This window comes from Cupressus sempervirens, chromosome 2, assembly GCF_028749045.1.
Source record: "Cupressus sempervirens isolate cs-2001-9-10 chromosome 2, ASM2874904v1, whole genome shotgun sequence".
NCBI lineage: Eukaryota > Viridiplantae > Streptophyta > Pinopsida > Cupressales > Cupressaceae > Cupressus > Cupressus sempervirens.
The window spans coordinates 304,393,307-304,413,155 of record NC_143119.1 but is presented as its reverse complement, the minus strand read 5'-3'; positions in this window follow the sequence as shown (position 1 = coordinate 304,413,155).

Below are 19,849 nucleotides of genomic sequence, written 5' to 3'. Positions count from 1 at the left end.
ACTTTTGATGTTGAGCTTGATGAACTTGAAGCAGTTATTGAAAAATTATTTGGAACAGGGAGAGGTAAATACAAAGGTAAATTACATATGTTTTTTTTTCATGCAACAAAGTTGGTCATATTGATACTAGGTGTCTTGATAGAGAAGACATGGATGAGAGAAAGGAAAGAAAGTATAGAGAAAGAATAAATGACCAAGACTAAAAGAAAAACAAGGATGAAAAGGGTAAATAATTATTTTTATATTGATGAAGAAGAAATTGACATTGAATCTAAAAGGAATGATGATGAAGTTGTTTATGCTTCCATGAAAGAAGATTCTGATGAAGATGAGAAAATTGCATTAATCTCATATGTGAACAAAAGTGATAGATGGATAATTGATAGTGGTTTCTCTAATCATATGACTAGTTTGATGGCCTAATTTTTCACCTACCTATTATTTTGTGAAATCTTGTGACAATTAGGCATAGTTTCATGAAATTTTCTTAGGGTTTCTAAATATTTGCCTCCCTCATAAAAACCCTAGGGAAATTGTATTATCTTTTATTTTGATGGAGTTCATTCATAATTGATTTGAAAAAAATAAATAGGGATATATAATTATTTCTTTCTCATATGTTTATATCCCTAAATTTTGAATCCATTGTCTTATTAAATTTAACACATCTATTGACATTTAAGTTGCAATGTTGAGAAAACCTTTCAAGTGAAACATTGCTGCTCTTGGGTCACTAACCTTGTTGAATGGTGCAAAGGAGTAAAATGGCTTCTAAGAAATTTACCACAACATTAGAGTGGTTAGTGCTAGCATGCAAGTTAAAGGTGTGAAGGGGCTAAATAATGAAAAATGTAAGATTGCAAGTTAGTGAGGGCTTAAAGCGTTTCAAGTTGTGATGAAGTGATAAGTGACTACACAGTTTACATTTTAAGTATTGCATAATTGAAAGCTTTTAGATTGATGTCAAGATCTATGTTATGATGCTACAAATAGAAGGAAATAGTTAACTTCAAACAATTATCACATTATCACAAGTTGGTTGTGACTTCGAAGTTTTTAAGTTAGGATGATGCACATGGTGTAAACAATAGTCAAAGTTGAAATATCACAACATAAAAAATGGTTAGATAGATAGTGAAGTTTGAGTTGTGAGGATGCAAAAAGGTAGCACTAGTTAAGTTTTAAGACTAAAGCATGCTCACATCTAGTTACAAGAAACCTTAGGTTAAGGTGGGAAAGTTGCAAAAATTTGTAATCATGCCTTCATAGGGTTAAAGAAAGAGTTATGTGCTCTAGTTGTGATGTTGGAAAGACATAAAAAGGTTAATGTTAGATGGTCATCACAAAATCATAGGGTGTTGAATCGATATGATATCTTAAGTTGCAAAGTAATGATTGATCAAGGAACAGCTGAAGAAAACCATACTGCATGATTAAACTGTGAAGAAGGATTATAAGCTATGAAACCACAAAAGAAAACTAATAGTCATAAATAATTCTCATTTCCGTTTCACAAGGATGAAAAACAAGTAACAATTTAGGATGCCATGGTGTGAGGTGTAATCATGCTATTAAGGTTTTAGTGGATCGCAACTTCATATGGGGTTTATGTTAACTCAAGGTTAGAGTTATGAATGAATTATTTTCTCATGAGTGCATCTTAGTGGGTTGAAAGTTGTGGTTAAGAAATTAAGTTGTAATCTTGTATGACAAATAAAATTTTGAGAAAAATTCTCTAAACAACATCACATGATTAAAGTGAGTATCTTGTTTGGGTGTTGTGAGGAAATGATAATGATAAGATCAGAAGAATCACAAGAAGGAAAGATATTAAGGGCTAAATTGCAGTAAAGGTGTGAAGTACAAAACAAGCAAGTCATCATAAAATTGCAACAATTTGAAAGACAAATTGATGAAGGGTTGGAAAGTGGTGACTCAAGCTATAAAATAAAGGGATCACCATTTTGCAAGCCCACATAGTCAGCAAAAGAAATGAAGCTACAAGGTTGTGAACAAACGGAATCACAACATGGTAGGCCATGATTAGCATTTAAAGGAAAGAGATGTGAGGTTGGAAAACAATGAGGATTTCCTTATTTTAATGGACATTGATAGAAATAAAGAACGAGAAGAAACCATGGTGAAGCAATGATAAGGTGGTGATTACATCATCACAACTCTTAGTTGTTAAAGCATAAAATGGTTTTCATTCACAATGTGTGAGATGGATAAAAAGTTATGAGTTGCATATATGAAATATGAAAAAGTGAATATTTTTCTAGCTTTTGGAGGACTGATAGATTTTGAAGTGTGTTGATTTAAATGCTACCAATGCCATGCTCCTATAATAGAGATAAGATAAATTATAAAGGACACAAAGATTTTCATTATGAGTTACATAATTGTTTGAGTTTTTAGAGAAAAAATTGAGTTGCGGAGTGATTCAAAGTGATTATCCACCATATAAGATATAGGGTTGATTAAATTGTTTTTAAGAAATGGCAGAAATGGAAGGAGAATTGATTGCATAACCTGTGATTGAAGAATCTACTTCAAAAAGAAAATCCCCTAGCTCATTTGTTGAAGAATGGATACATATTTTTCTTGGTTCTACAATTGTATAGTATGCTAATGACCATGCCTTCAATGATTTGTATGTATTCTATAGAGATACAGAGGTTCTAGATAGAAACATATATGAATTTATTTTGGTTCTTGTATAACAGTAGAATGGAGTAGGTTCCACTATGCAACCCTTGGGTCAAAAACTTGGGCAAGTTGATCATGACAAAATTATTTGTGGATGTTTACTTGGTGAAGGATCTAATCACATGCTATATTCCAGTAATAAATTCTTTCCACATGAGAGACAAAAGTATTTTCTTGGCCCTAGAAAGGAGACGCTAATAGAGACATTCAAATTGGTAGTCCAAAAATCTTTTCCTATTGACATAGATAGCCTAAATGAGAATTTCAAAAGCTAGGAGAAATTTTACATGGGTAGGGAAATGAAAAGGCATAACCCTATGTCCTAGAAAGAGAAGGGAGAAACTCAAAAGAAGAAGGAAGTAGAGCAGATCATTCTTCTTGAATTCTTTTAGAGCTATTTCTAGAATACTATCTTTGGCTTAAATAAAGTACTAGGTTACGATGGAACCATGAACACCCTAGGGGGACATTATGTTATGAATTTAATCATTCAAGACCCCAACACCAATGTTGGATATGATTATACCACATATATAATTGAAAAGATCCATGAGGAGATCATTGCTACCTAGCAAGGACATTTGGAGAATTTTAGATTCAGTCACTATTCTTTGATTATACATCTAATTCTATTTAAGAATTTTGATTATTTTGATTAGAGCTTCTTTGATTCCACACAAGAATGGGGAGAAAGACTACCAGTCTAGAGGTGGAAAAGGTATGGCAATGGTTCTACCCGTATTGCAATGTTGTTTCTTTCTATAATGATTTTGTGCATCTTGTCTTAAAAATTATAGGATTTCTTGGATACAATTGGTTAATTGTGTGTTGTCTATGATGTTACAAAAATTTCATATCATTATCAGTTAGCATATGCCAAGCTCACTTGAGTAGTGAAGATAGTTATTAGTGTCTACTAAGCATTCCTATGTTTGCCTAGTTCAAAAGGAAATGTTTACTAAGTTCAATTGGGTGTCAAAGGAAAAGTTGTAGAAAGAAAGTGTTAATTGAGCTAACTCGGTTACCAAAGGATTTTTGTAAGTCTGTAGTGTTAATCAAGCTTCTACTGGTTAACAAGGGAAATAATTTGTAAGTTAGTTTCTACCTAGCTGGGTCAGCTAACAAAGGATTTTCTTATTTTTTTGTACTAAGATTAATTGATTTATTTATTGATTTCAACAAACTAAGGTGATGAATATTGATTATTCTAAGTTGTATTTTAGTTGACTTGACATAGTGGAAGAGATAAGTATAAGGTCAAGTTGTGATTTTAAAGTATGAGTGTACAAGTTATGATGGTGTAATAGAAGATTTAATGATGACGAGAGGAAGCAAATTAGAAGCAAATTTGAGAGCAACATTCTTTTCAATCATTAAAATCAGCAATTTAGTTGCATTCAAATCAGGTCATCTCATTGTTAATCTCTAACCATTGTAGCAGTGATCTAAATCTCCTAACAAAGTTGGCTTAACAACTATTTGCAAATCCTCTAACAAGGTGGCAATTCCATTGAATTGTTCTCAAGACCTCTAATAAGGCCACTCCTAATAGTTTGATTAAATCCTCTAATAGGGTCACATCTAACAATTTGTTTTGTAACCTTTTACAGGGTTGGCTCCTAATAGGGCTCACTTCAGAAGAGTGAAAATCAGTAACTAGTTGCAATTGGTGGTTTTTCCTAAATTGGGTTTCCATGTTAAATCCTACAGTCAAATGTGTTCATGCTATTTTTTTTATGTGCTTACAACTAAGTTAAAGTATAGTAATTAGAGATAACATCTAAAGGTTTATATGTTAATAATTTATTGAGCTAATCTAGTTATTACCGAGTTACAAAATTTTGTGTGTTTACCGAGATTCAACAATACTTAGTTATCTATTTGCATTTTGTATTGACATTAAAGGGATATGGGATTTATCTCTGTAGTAACTAATTTACCACTCCATTCTCAGTTACTCCTCTTATATATCTAAAAATTGGTATCAAAGCTTTTGGTGCTTGTAGAGAAGGTTTCAAGGACCTAAGCTAAAGATTAGAATGTCTTATAAAAGAGAGATTCCTAAGCTGAACAGAGATAATTTTGTAGCATAGAAAGGGATTATGAGGCTACATTTGGCTATCATTAGTGATTCAAGTTGTAAGTATTTGTATGGAAAATACAAGACTCCAACTAGAACATTATCAACTACAGATATTGCTAAAAAGAAGAATCATAATATCATGATGATAGATATTGTATCTTCTCCCTATTATGCTGAATTTGATGATGTAAAAGATTGCAAAACTAATTTTGAAATGTGAAACAAACTAAAAGATATCTATGGAGGAGATGACAATGTAAGCAGAACCAAGGTAGAAAGCCTTAGAGGATAATTTGATCAAATGGGAATGAGAGAAGATGAAAACATTGAAAAATATGTGGAAAGAATCAAGGAAATGTAAATGCAATTAAAGCATTTGGAGGAGACAACAGAGAGGAAACTGTTGTAAGTTTAGTGCTCAGAACTCTTCTTCCCATTTATGCAATTAGATTATCTATTATTCAAAAAATGAGATGTGATAAAATAAATAAAATAGGCTCGGATGCTGTAAATGGAAGATTAACATATTTTAAATTAGACAATTATGATAGCTATGTTCTTGCTTCAAATAATATTGAATCCACATTTAAAACTAAACTCTCACTCAAAGAAAAGGGTATAAAGTCAAAGTCTAGTCAATAAGGAAGTGGGTAAGATTGATCATCAGAAGAAAGTTTAGACAATGAAATTTAAGTAGTTCAAGCCTTGCATGCAAGGAAGTATTCCAAAGGAAGAGGAATATACAAAGGTAAAGTTCCTTTGATCTGCTTTTCTTATGAAAAAATTGGTCAGATTGCTACTAGGTGTCCAAACAAGGAAATCAAGGATGAGAAGAAAAGTAAAAAGCATAAAGGCAAGAAGGACTCCAAGAACTACAAATGCTTCAAGGAAAAAGGTAAGAAATCTTGTTTTATAGCTACAGATTATGATAATAATGAAGATGAAATGGTATATATTGCAATGAAAGATGAATCTGATGATGAAGGAAATAAGATGGCACTTATCTCTCTTGTTAGAAAAAATGATATATGGATTATTGATAGTGGCTACTTACATTAGATGACTAGTGAAAAAACAAAATTTGAGCATATGGAATATTATGATGAAGGAAATGTAAGATTTGGAAACAATGAACCATGTAACATAAAAGGAAAAGGATGTATCTTGTTGACTAAAGAACTTGTATGTGACAATGCTTATTTGGTTAAAGCACTAAAGCATAATCTATTGAGTTTGGAATAGATAAATAACATTGGAGTCAAGGTAGAATTCTTGAATGGATAGGCCAAATACGGGATGGGAAAGGAAATTTGGTTGGATCTAGCAAGCAAAAAGGTAATCTATTTTATCTTGATCTTAGTGATTGCTCATGTTTTATTGCTCAAGTAGAGGAAAGCTAGTTATGGCACAAAAGGCTATGTCATGTGAGTTTTGATAATCTAGTATGGATATGAAAAAATAGAAGAGTAAGAGGTATTCCTAGTTTGAAAAAATCTAACATGGGTCTATGCAAGAATTGCCAAATTGGTAAGATGGGAAAGACAAGCTTTAAGAGAAAACACTATCAGTCACAAGAAGTCTTGGATATTGTTTATACAAATTTATGTGGACCTATTGGAATAGAGAGTTTATAGTAGAAATTTATTTTAATTCTTTTTGGTGATGACTACTCTAAAATGATGACAATAATGTACCTAAAAGAAAAATTAGAAGCCTTTAAAAAATTTAAGTGGTATCTAGCAAGATTAGAAAAAGAAACTGGAAAGAAGTTGAAATGCTTAAGATCAAATAGAGGTGGTGAATTCATATCCCATGAATTCAAAAATTTCTACATTGAAAGAGGAATCAAAAGACAAGTGTTAGCCCCTAATACAACAAAACTAAATGGTATAGTAGAAAGAAGAAATAGGTCTATCATGGATTGTGTGACAACCTTGATGATTGAAAAGAATGTTGCTCTCAAATACTAGAAGGAAGCTATCAACACTGTAGTTCATACCTTGGATAGATTTCAGTTGAAGAAAGATTCAAACAAGACACGTTATTAGCTATGGTATGGCTACAAACCTAATGTAAGTTACTTGAAAGTATTTGGCATCAAATGTTATATACTAAAAGAATCTAGAAAAGGAAAATTTGATGTAAAAGGTGATGAAGGTATATTTCTAGGATACTCCTAGAAAATTAAAGCTTATAGATGTTTAAATTTGTCTACTCAAAAAATTATAGAAAGTGCACATGTCAAAATTGATGAATTTGTAGAAAAGAGTGAAGAAGAAAGCAACAAGGAACGTAAAGACTAGATTAGATTCATTTACTATGAACCTAATACTTTTCCAAATCTATCTAAGAGGATAGAAACTTCATCTCTTTAGTCCCTATAAAATCCTATAGTTACTGAGTTTCAAATTGTGCAACTTGAGCTACAAGGACCCGAGTCACAATTAGAGGCTAGTGAGCTAGTTCAAACCAAGCCTGATGGACCTGAGTCACAAATAGAAGGACACAAGTTTGAAACTAAAATTCAAGAAGAAGATGGTGGAACTCATTCAAATAATAAAGGGCCTATATTAGAAATATATGCCAAAAGACATCATGCACCTGATCAGATCGTTGGAGACAAATCAGATGGAACAATGACAAGAAGTAAATTAAAAGGTATATGTTTACTTGCTGAATTTGAACATAAAAGTGTTAAAGATGCTCTAGAAAATGAAAGTTGGATTGAAGCAATAAATGAAGAAATAGAACAAATAGAAAATAACAAAACCTAGTCTCTTGTTCCTAGACCCAAGGATAAAAATGCAATTGGTACAAAGTGGGTATTTAGAAATAAGCTAAATGAAGATGGAAAAGTTTTAAGAAACAAAGCAAGATTAATATGTAAAGGTTATTCTCAAGAAGAAGGTATTGAGTATGGTGAGACTTTTGCTCTTGTAGCAAGACTTGAAGGTGTTAGAACTTTACTAGCATATGTAGCACAGAGAGGATTTAAAGTATATCAAATGGATGTTAAATCTACATTCTTAAATGTAATTCTTCATTAGGAAGTCTACATTGAGCAACTAGAAGGTTTTGTAGATCCTAGAAAAAGAGACATGGTTTGCAAGCTACACAAAGCATAGTATGGCCTCAAACAAGCCTCCAGAGCTTGGTATGAAAGACTCCATAATTACTAGGTCCAGATTGGTTTTCAGAGGACTAATGATAATAGTAGTCTATATATCAAGGAATGACTAGATAAGAAGATTGTGTTGGCAGAAATATTTGTTGATGATACTCTATTTATGAGAAATGATGACTTTTGCAAAGCATTCTCAGAAGAAATGAGTAAAGAATTTGAGATGTCCATGTTTGGTGAAATAAAATTGTTTGTTGGATTGCAAATACAATAGAATAAGAATGGTATTTACATCATTCAATCTAATTATATTAAGGAGATACTGAAGAAATTTGGAGTGGAAGATTCAAGACTAGTCTGAACACCTATGTCTACTAGACATAAGCTTTTCAAAAATGATGATTCTAAAGAAGTAGATAAGATCACATACAAACCAATGATTGGAAAATTGTAGTATGTAGTACACAAGGCCTCATATTGCTCTAGTAGTTGGAATAGTGGCAAGATTCTTAGGAAATCCTAAGAAAAATCACATGATGGAAATCAAAAGAATCATGAGGTATCTTAAAAATACTAAAGACTATGGTTTATTGTAAAAACTTGGAGGTGGTTTGGACTTGAGAGTATTTACTGATGTTGATTGGGTAGGAATTCTTAATGACAGAAAAACACTAGTGGTAGAGCATTCTTTCTTGGTAAAAGACTAATATCTTGGACAAATAAGAAGCAAAATTGTACATCTCAATCCATAGTAGAGGCAGAATATGTAGCAACAATAGTCAATTGTTCTAACATTGTGTGGTTCAAATAACTCCTGGAAGGAATGAAGGCAGAGATCAAAGATCTAGTTGTCATATATTGTGATAACACCAATGTAATCAATATATCAAAGAATCTAGTAATGCACTCCAAGACAAGGCATATTTCTATAAAAATGACTTCTTAAGAGGGTTAGTATAGGATAAAGAAGTCATATTGGAATATCTAACTACAAAGGAATAGATTGCAGACATATTCACCAAGCTATTACGTAAGGATGCATTTTTTAATCAAAAATATAAGCTAGCGATCATTCCTTGATCTGAAATTCACTAAATAAAGTTTAGTGGATGCATCAACTTGAACCTATTGAAGATCAATAAGTTGGTGCAGAATTAGCAAGAGCATATTACATATGAACCAATACTTAAGGCATATTGGTATTTACAAAATTATTGTTTTTGGCATGTGTTGGTAAAAAGGGAGAAGTTTACTATCATATCTCTCAATTTTTTTTGGAACTAGAATAAAGTAAGGAATTAGAGGGGGAGAAGTTTTTCGAAGAAGTCTTCCAAAAGAGGGAGAAAGTTCTTAATGAACTTGGTAGTATCTATTGCAGAAAAAATCTAGTAAAAGGAAGAGCTCATACTGATAGAAGGAGTTCTCAAGTCTAAAATCCAAAATTTCATTGTACTATGACATGTTGTGTTACCATCAATGCCAAAGAGGGAGATTGTGGGATACAATTTGTTAATTGTGTGTTGCCTTTAATATCACACAAATATCATATCATTATCAATCCATATATGCCAAGCTCACTTGTGTAGTAATGACAATTGTTAGTGTCTATTGAGCATTCTTGTGTTTTCCTAGTTTAGAAGGTAATGCATACTTAGTTGACTTGGGTGTTGAAGGAAAAGTTGTAGAAAGCGAATGTTAACCTAGCTCACTCAATTGCCAGAGGATTTTTGTAAGTTTTTAGTATTAACCAAGCCTCTACTAGTTAACAATGGAAATTGTTTCTGAGTTAGTTTCTACTAGTTAACGAAGGATTTTATTAGTTTGTTGTACTAAGTTTAAGTGATTTGTCTATTGATTCCATCCAAATAAGGTGATGAATATTAATTATTCTAAGTTGTATTTGAGCTGACTTGACATAGTGGAAAATTTAAGTATAAGGAAAAGTTTTGATTTCAAAGTTTGAGTGTACAAGTTATGATTATGTGATTGAAGATTTAATGATGAGTAGAGGAAGTAAATTTGAAGGATAAGCAGAATATCATTGTGGAGCAACAAAGACATCTTTGATCAGGAAGGATCAAGTGAAAGCTAGAATAGAGATCTAAAATCAGTAATTTAGTTGCATTCAGATAAGGTCATCTCATTGTTACTCTCTAACCATTATAGCAGTGATCTAAATCTCCTAACCAAGTTGTCTTAACAACAATTTGTAAATCCTCTAACAAGGTGGCAATTTCATTGAATTGTTCTCAAGACCTCTAACAAGTCCACTCCTAACATGGTAATTAAATCATCTAATAGGTTCACCCATAATTATGTGTTTTTTAGCCTTTAAAAGGGTTGGCTCCTAATAGGGCTCACTTTGAAGAGTAAAAATTAGTAACTAGTTGCAATTGGTGGTTTTTTCCAAATTGGGTTTCCATGCACTAAATCCTGGTGTCAAATGTTCTTGTGCTATTTTATTTTATGTGTTTGTAACTAAGTTAAAGTATGGTAATAAAAGATAACATCTAGAGTTTTATATGTTAATAATTTATTGAGCTAATCTAGTTATTACCAAGTTACAACATTCTATGTGTTTACCAAGCTTCAACAGTACTCAGTTATCTATTTGCATTTTGTACTAACATCTAAGGGTTCTGGGATTTATTTATGAAGTAACTAATTTACCCCTCCACTCTCAGTTACTCCTCTTATATTTTAAACAAGGATTAGCTAATGAAAGAATTCCTAGAAGTGTTAGAAAGGTTGTTAAACCTAACATGTGTTTTGATGTTGGTAAAAAATTGACACATGATTGGGAAGTATTTTTCTTTTTGAGGAATATACTATAACCAAAATATATGGGTGTCCTTAACCTCTCCATATTCTACCCAAATATTTCCTAGAGAGACTAGGGTTTGAGGTTTTTGGGCAACTAATATCATTAAATAGAGAGTGTTTAGGAAAACTTGTCAAGAATGTAACATTCTTGTGTAGATGCACCAAGGAATGATATTTTGAGATAGGAAAGAATTCAATTGAGGAGACTAATGCCTATTTGAGGAATCCAAATTTCCAACTAGACTAGCAAGAATGATTGACTCTCTTAGTGTAGTCAGGTATGAATTAAAAAATATGAGTGGATACCATTTACCTCCTACAAAACCTATGTGGGAAGAGGATGTCATTTTTGGTAGATTGGATGAGAGCGTATGCAGAGAAAGGATGATCAAGTACTCAAATGTAGTCAATTTTGAGGAGGAAATGAAAAAAGGAGATCTATTCTTTAATGGATTCTATCTTGAAATGGACTACCATGTTATATTAGACAAATGTGTCAATTATTTTGATTAGATATGAGCCCAAGTGCCTGTAACCATAAGAAAGAAAGTTGACCTTGATATTCTAATGAAGACATATTTTTTGAGGTCACTAATGATGAAGACGATTAGCCTAAGAGTTCAGAATAGGAAGAGAAGAGGAATAAGAAACAAGAAATTGTGGAGGTTTGATAAAAAGGCTTAGCAGAAAGCCTAGGAAATCCTGCCTTAGGGTTACATAATATTTTGATGATGTAAGGAGGAGGTATTTGATAGCTCAGGATTCCAAGGATGAGAAAAGGAAAAATAAGCTATAGCTGTAAGCCTAGTTGATTGATGAAAGAATCATAGAAGAAAATGATATCATGAGTGATGACAATTTCATAAAACTTGAAGGATTGAAAAGCTTGTTGTTTAAATTGAACCAAAATGACTTGTCCTTGCAGATGAAACTAGGTGATTTTGACAAAGTAATTAATGAATTAGTTTAGAAGCTACAAGAATTATGGCACTTTGTCTCCCTTTAAAAAGACCTGGTGGTTTAGGGTTATGTATGAATGTACAATTGAGATTCATCCAACTTTCCTGCTCAATTCCCTCCATTTTTCTAATTGGTTGCATGTTGATTGCATAGGGAATCAAATAGATTCAATCTTATCTTCAAAGCTTTGAGATGTATCCATATGTCTGCTCAAAAATGGTTTACATAGTTATTTTAGCCATCACAAATAACTAGGTCAATTCTATGTTACTAAACACTTATTGGTACTAGTGCTTGACACACACCATAATTCTATTTGGCTTGACACTTGAACTTTCTCAGCATCTATTGTTTACTCGACACTTGAAACTTTCTCAGCTCTATCTATTTTCTAGACACTTACTATTACTTGATACATGAGTGACTCGACACTCATTGCAAATTGGCATCTATACATATTATACTCGACATATGTTACTAGCTCAACATGAACTTAGTAAATTTCTTAAATGTGTTGACACTCAATTGTCAAAACCAATTTTGAGATCAACGATTTTGGAATTGATTCATAGTAATGTATGTGGACCTATTGATGTTCAAAGCTATTGTGGAGATAAGCATTTCATTCTATTTGTTGATGAATATTCTAAGACATGTTAGAAATTGATATATTAGGGGAGGGAGGTGTGAATAAATATTCTACAAATTTTTTCCCACAAATGAATATTACTAATTACTTTATAATTTTCATACGAAAGTAAACCAAAAATTTTGAACAATAAATATAACCATGCATAAAGAGAAATCAAACCATTTTTTGTTAACTAGAGAAATGATGGCCAAGGGAAACCGTTAGTGGGGATGATACCCACTAGATGATACACTAAACAAAAGAATCCTTTTAAGGATATTGAATCTATTAGGAGTATATGTAGTACATATAATGTCTCAAGTCCTTGTTAGAGGAATAGGCCTTGTTAAAATCGTCAACCCTATTAGGAGTTGGTAGAACAAATACAATGTATGCAAGAAGACCCCACTACCCTAACATGCAATTATACAATAAAGTTCTTCATGAGAATATATATACATAGAATACTTGTATATGTAAAAATGAGGCCTTAGATATTTCACCTACACTTCAACATGGTCATTGTATGTGGATTTTTATTGGAATGAACATGGAATAATTCATCCCAGAGGTCTGACAATACGACCCGTTGCCTGCTAACTAGAAGGGTTTTGCCTATGTGCTCTCAGAATGAGATGCATACAACCATACCTTTCTAGAATGAAGGATTTATGCAAAGTATGAATCTACTAGTAATCTATATGATATGCAAATTATTCTATTAAAAAATAAAATAAACTAAGCTAGATGTATGCATTATTAATCTAGATACCATTACAATACTAAGAAAAAGCACATATGAGAGCTATGAAACTGATTATTTAGTTCGACAACAATTCAATATTATCAAAATATAACCTCTATAGTGAGGGATTGAGAGCCCCTTAAATAGAATCTATGAATTGATCAATGGTTAGGATCAATTTGAATGAATGGTTAAAATTAGAAAGAAGATTCAATTAAAATGGAAACTTCCTTGTGCAGGTGTAGTTAACTGTTTCACATATGAGTCTAATGAGTAGTTAACTAAACTTTTCATAAGTGTGAGAACAAGTTAACTAAATTGATACTAATTCAAGAGGTAGTTCACTCAGAGTTTCCATTTTAAAACTTAAGAGAAGATTTTTGAAAATATTATTTAATTTAATAAAGTGAGATATGGCCTCAAAAATGCCTTTTTAATTTAATTGAATAATCTCGTTCAATTAATTAAAGTGAGAATAATTATTAAATTAAATATTTTTAATCCCTTAGAACATTAGCCTTAGGATATAAATTTAATTTAATTAAAGTACAAACACTAATTCGAGTCAACACCTAGGAATTAAATAGGTAATATGTTTAATGCAAATTTAAGGTTTTTTGCATTTGACACTTAGGTCAAGTAGTGGAAATTAGAATAAGAGTTGCCTAGTAGAATAGGACTTTAGAATTGATCAAAAATAGAAAAGAATTGGTGATCATGGCAATGAGCCAATTTTGGGGTATTACATTTTGCCCCTCTTTGAACGAATGCGTGAGCAACATGTTCAATTCAAAGAAAATCAGAAAGTATGATGCAAAGATCAAAAAATTAGATTGGTTTTGAAACTTATGATACAAAGACCAATTGATAAGCTTTTAAAGATTATCTCTAGAATAGAGTTTAATCTTAAGGAATCTAAGTAGAACACTTAGATACCTAAATTGATAAGCATTTAAAACGTTTTCTCCAGAACAAAGCCTAACCTTTAATGATCCAAATAGAACACCTAGATACCTAAGCTGATAGCAGGATCTAATCATGACTCATGCAACCATCCTTAGAAGAAGGCTTGATCTTTAGGAGTTGGTGTTTTGATTGTCCCAATACCTATCCATCGAACTCTAAGAAGAATTGTTATCAACTGTAATTTGTTGATAAAATGATGATATTAGATAGAGGGGAACAAAATGCACCTAGTGATGAGATGCCCCAAGTGATAGGGACATAAGGTTAGAACATGATGCCTCGAGCAATGAATATTCAGATTGAGTCAAAATTTAGATTCACTGATGTGATCATCCTATCCCATCGAGAAGAAAATCGAAAGATGACACACTAGAAATATGATGTAAAGTAGTATAGATAGAGATGCAAAAGAAATTGAAGAATCAATAGAATATAGAAGAGAGCAGAATGATTAGAGGAAAATTTGGAGTTAATTCAGCATGATTTTGAGGTCAAAAAGACCAAGTTTGACCAAAAGTTGACCAAATTTGACTAAAGTTGACTTTTTCAAGAATAAAGTTCAAAAATTTGAGTTAAAAATATTTAAAGATTCACAAAGTATTAGCAAAATTTGGACTATGCAAGCATTCAATTGTATTAGTCCAAAAATTTTAAAATGTGTTTTTGAGCTACTTAGGTGTGTCAGATTTTGAATTCAATCCCAAAAATGGATCCCAAACAGTCAAATTAGCCAGGGGTAATTTTCATGCAAATTATAGCACTTTGAAAAATTAGGTCAAAACCTATATAAGGGCTTAAAGGGTCATTTTCAAATCATTTGGGCATTTTTTCTTTAGTGGAGAAGAGAGTTCTAAGAGAGAGATGGTAGTTCAAGTGTGCACACACTATTTCAAGTGCTCTCGACAACACAACTGGCCGATGGACTATGGACCTTTGGTGAGTAGTCAAAAAACTTGCTTTGCATTTAATTTTGCATGTATTTTAAGGTGTTTTAAGGATGTGTTTGCACATTTTCCAGAGTAGGTCAATCGATTCTTGCATATGGGTTGTAGTCTGTTGGCACTCAAAATTACAGCCCTGATTTTGAGCACTGTTGAGAAATTAAGCCCTATGAAAGCTCTATATGTGCCTGGTTGTACCCGGCTATCCATTGAGACCCCTAAGGTGTTTAATGCTTCTAACACCTTCCATTCAGCATGCCTAAGTGTTTCGTGAAGTTAGATTGAGTTTCTGAGTCATTTGGCAAAGTTATGTTTTGAGCTAGTATCAATTTTGCTTTTTCACCGAAAGTGTCAAATAGCGACAGGAGGCTGTGTTTGTCAATGAATATCTCGCACCTATAAATGTTTCATTACTTGCCACTTTGAGATTATCTAGTGTCCATACCCAAAAATCTACATTTCAAATTTTGAGTCATTTTGAGTTCGTCTGACTAGTTTTTGAATCCCTTGAAGTTGGTCAGTTACTGTTTTAATGCTTTTGTACTTTGCACCTAATTTTGGGAAGCCCTATTTGACGTTCAATAACTTTTGATCAGTTGACCCATATGAGAAAATTCCTTTTGCGTTGCATTGTAGATGTCAGAGACTTGTTATGTTCCAAGTTTTAGCTTATGATGAATCCGTTTGGTCAGTTTTCAAGCGTGATTGCAAACACAATTTATAAGTTTCAACTGGTGTCAGTAATTGCAAATCGATTGTAACCCCTGTTCGGAATGTCATATCTCCTAATCTGTGATAGGTGTGATCGAATGGTTGGTTTTCCTATGTTCTATACTGAAAGTACTTTAAGTGTGCCGATTTACAAGTTTGATGAATTCATTTGCACATTTTTCTAGGTCATTTCCATTCGCAAAAAATGCTTTCCGTTAGCATGTCCAGTTTGCAAAATTTTGAGTAGTCTACTTTGACTGATCGCCATTTGCGCCCTGTTATTCGTCATGAGCCTAACTCATAGATCTGAAATGTCCTCAATACAAAGAATGAGTGTCCCAGTTTTCATTCTCCCATATACTAATTTGCCTAGTTTTCAAGGTCAATTATGAGCCCAGTTTGTTGTTTTCTAACATGTTTACTCGCAGGTAATTTTGAGTAGGCAACTTTGACAACGAATATCTTTTGACCCCAAATTCGTCATGAGACAAGATTCGACAGGCTGAGAGTGTGTGGAATAGAGATTCAGTGTTCTAGTTTTCAGAGCCTAGTCAGTTGTCCAAATCAGTTTTCAAAGGCAGTCAACAGATCTCCTGACATCAAATTGACAATGGTACAGAGGTGATTCAAAATAAGTTTTTAATGGTGATTTTGTGATCAAATTGGTTTCCAGTCAGTTCAAAAGGGTCAATGGGTCAGTCTGCAAGTTCAGTCATTTGGAAATGAAATTTTTTTAGCTGAACCCACTTTGGGGCCCGACTAATCACATTAGACTGAATAAGAAAGTTGGGGAGAAGGTTAAAGTTGGATATTGTGTAGGAAGTGGATCAGGACCTAGATATGCAAGTCTTAGAACATGCAATGAATAGTCCTCGAGAGAAGCTTTTTATGTTACAATTTCCACATACAGCTCATTGTCTTGCAAGTGATGATAGTTTAATCTCTTGCTCTGATACAAAGATGGGAATGCAAAGCGAAATGGATATTTAGTAGATGCAATAAAAATGTTAGAATATGATTTATTTGTATCATGAACCATGAAGCCTTTGGCATCTTTATGGTTCAACTCTGCCTGATTCATCTTGAATTAAGGGAAGCAGCGAGTGAACAAGGCACATTGCTCCCATCAGACGAAAAATGCCAATGTCTTATAACAAAGAAATCCATGCAGGCATCTAAAAGGAGTATCCAACTGAGGATTTTCACCTAGCAAAAGATGCTCTCTTTCACGCCATTAAAACAGAGCAAGCCACGTTTTCATGAAGAGCAAATAGCGCATGCATGAAGAAGATTACGCATGAAAAAGTGCCAACCATTTGATGAAAGACCAAAGGACTCTCACGTAGGAGAGCATAATTGAATGCAAAAAGAAAAATGTTTAGTGGAGCCATTATTTTAATAGGAGGTCTGGAATCAAGGTAATCCATTTTCAATTTCGATCAGGGGACATCTCTGCTTTCGGAAGCTATCAAGCAGTCTTTTCTTAACCCATTGGGCCGGATAGGGGATGAAACAAGCAAATTTGACTCTTCTCCACCCCATGAAATTAAAGCAATTCATCAGTAGCAGGGTAGGTCTGGTGCAAGGTCTGAAAGTAGCAATCTGCCAAAGATGATGCACTCTACCGATTCTATCTCTTAACGAGATACTTTACCAGGGTATGAAATTGGCACCGGAACTCCTTCTTAAGCCACTGGCTGCCGTGATATAAAGGAGATGCATCAGCATAGAATAGGGATAAAACATGAGTAATCCCACATTGGGGATGTGGTGTCTTCCAAAATGGTTTAAATACAATTTTAAACAATAAACATAGTGTCTTAAGATAAAAGGCTTTTGGAAAGCCAAGCCCGTGTGGTAGGGCTCACCATCCAATCTGACCGTAAATGACAAAGGTTGAATTTTAAGCAAAGACGCATGTGTGCTAAGGTGGATTCGAAAAAGGAGATTGTGACACGTGTCTTGATCGTGCGGCCATCGTTACCTCGCCATGCAAAGATGCTCGCTAGTTAACTATAACAAGATAGCGAGGCTGATATGGCAGGGGTGAGGTGGAGATGACATGGCAGCGAGTAAGATGATGATGTCGCACCCAGCTGTGCAAAACTCGAACTAGTTAAAAGATGATATGTGGCAAGTGGTCAAAGGAAGTTTGACCCGAGTAGAAAAATATGGAGAAATTTTAAAATTTTTAATATTTTACTTTATCTTCTTCAAATTGACATGCAAAGTCTTTTTTAAATAAATTTTTAACTTCTGATATAGTTTTAACTTTTGAAAGTTTATATATTTGTGAAATATTGTCATAGAGACATGAGCAGAGGCTTGAAATTTAGAGAGCTATATCTGGGTCAAATTTTGTCTAAAACTAGCACTCCAATATACCATTGGAACCGGGAAACTCTGAATTTTTTGAATATGAATTTCATTTTTGCACAGACTACCACTGGTACATGCTACAGGTCATTTTTATGAAATCTGAGGTTTTGACAACAGAATAAGCAGAACTCATCACTAATTTTCAATTTTGGTTATGAGGCAGATGTAAAGGCCTTTTGAACCCTGAGTGTGGTAAAAATAAGCTAGAAAGGATCATATTGCAATCTGAAAGGCCCTTTGTAACTGATTTGTTACTTTTACCTGATAAATTCATTTTAACATCAGAGTCAGTTATCCTTTTTCATCATTACATTTTGAATTTATTTTATGCCTCTAAGGGCCAAGGTGAAAGGTTTTGATTTGCCAATCAAGGAGAGAGGAAAGAAAGGTGTTTCTGATCTTCTCGGGAGTGAATTTCAAGTGGATAGCTATCAGTTATATAACAGATCTCGGATTTCATCTCCCTCCTATATCTTGCTTTCTTTCTATCATTGTAAGGGTTCCAGTTTTTGTACTGAGAGACCATTCTTCAGCATTTTTCTTCTTGTATTGAACAACATTTTGAGTTTTATGCAAATAGTTCATGTCTGTTAGGTGATTTATGAAGTATTCTGTACATCTCTCATGTATTTGATTTCAAAGAAAGCAAATAAAGAGCAGCAATGGTTTCAAATTCAGCCCAAATCTTGTCTCCTTTTTGTGGATCTATAATCTTTTCTAGTTTATGATCAAAGACCATAGATTAGGTTGCATCTCATTTAGTGATGTATGTGATTGAAATACCTTGCTTATGGAACCAAGAGCCATGTAACCGCTTGGTGTTTATCATAGGGTTTACCGATTTCATGATGGGATTTTCTGAGTATGAGATTCATTTTGATGCAGATGTCAATTCACAAGGTGAAAGATAGATCAGGGATCTTAATGTAGAGTACGTTTGAGGTTTCCAGGAGATGTATGGTTATGATTCATTTAATTGCCCAACAGATAAGGCACTGGTTAGAGATAGGATCATTAAGTTCTGTTGCTCATACTTGGGTTTTGCTGATATCAATCTATTAAATCATTTTCATTTTATTGTTGAAAGGTATTCAAAGTATAACCCACACTTAGCTTTCTAGTTTCACGAGTCATGTCCTTAGCTATTTCATGCTTGTGATCTCCTGGTTAAGCATAGAAGGATTAGGGGTTTCATCTACTTTTATAGATCCTGAATATGGTTATTGCACTAGTCACATAGTTAGATCTAAAGAGGTTCACCCACCTAGGTTTTACAGAGCCTGAAGTGCAGAAGGAGTATAGCCTTATAGTTGGCCTGGTGTCTGAATGGATGTGTTGATAATGGGAGTTAGCTGCCCCTAGATATGTTTTGTTCTCATCAGGGTAAATTGGAAATGGGTAACATTTTCAAACACCAACAAAATGGCGACTCTGCTGGGGAGTCTATGAAGAAATTCATTGTTGGAACTACTGGAATCTCTAGTATAAATAGCAAGGTTATGAAGTGTTTTCCATTTCTTTGCTGAAGATTCATGTTCCCCAGTGTTCTTATTCATTGACAGTAGAAGTTTAATTGATTTGAATAATTTTCCATATCAAAGTCCTTTGAAGTTTTGATAAGTTGCTGTCGAAATTCAGAGTTAATGTCATGTTCTTTTAGTTTGTCAAGAATATGAAATTCCCTTGTTGTTGAATACAATTTGCAAATACTAGTTGTAAGTTCTGGACCATCTTGTTTTGTTTTGCAAGTTGGTTAATCTTTTCTCACTAAGTGAGTGGT